Here is a 743-nt window from a genome sequence, read left to right on the forward strand (position 1 = left end):
ACACACACATGTCATGTGAATCCATGGGACACTCCATTCCAGGGGGAGTGAATGCTGGGTGGGTATTTCAGCTCACAGAAGCAGCTTGTTAACCCTTTGTGAGCAACCTCATGTTCAAGTGTGTGTTTATAGCTGCTACCTGAGTGGAGGCAGGGGGCTCTCACTTTGGAGGAGGGGTTCCCCTTCCCCCTCGTCTCACCAGGGGGAACAGATCTGTCTGCCGAACTTGGAGGAACAGAGCAGGGGTCACTCAAAATGTGATCAGGGGCCAAACTTTTTCGAGCAGGCTGTGCGAGGGCCTTTCATGCAAGAAATGAATAATTATTATTATTTATGTGACTAAGCCTGAAAGCAGGAAAAAATTAAGGGTAGGTTCATTTTAAAAGTGAGAAATAGAATATAAAAAAATCCAGAAAATGATAAATTATGTAAATTTGTATGCATACGTACATACACACTAATGGTGGAAAACAAGTTATTAGAGATGAACCAGACACAAAAAATGTCATAAAACTGTAAATCCAAGTTCAGCTCTCATCTAAATCAGTAAAGTTTCATTTTCAAATATTGTTTTGTTGTTGTTTTAAATGTTTCTGGTCGTTAAAAATAATTAGAGAATTTCCTGCAGAAATAAGGGGTGCACCAAAAAATCGTTTTAAATCGGAATCGTGATTTTCGTTTACAAAGATTCAGAATTGATTTAAAATGTCCCGAAATCGATTTTTAAATTATGTATATACACA

The sequence above is a fragment of the Austrofundulus limnaeus genome, unplaced genomic scaffold (genome assembly GCF_001266775.1).
Source record: "Austrofundulus limnaeus strain Quisiro unplaced genomic scaffold, Austrofundulus_limnaeus-1.0 Scaffold0, whole genome shotgun sequence".
NCBI lineage: Eukaryota > Metazoa > Chordata > Actinopteri > Cyprinodontiformes > Rivulidae > Austrofundulus > Austrofundulus limnaeus.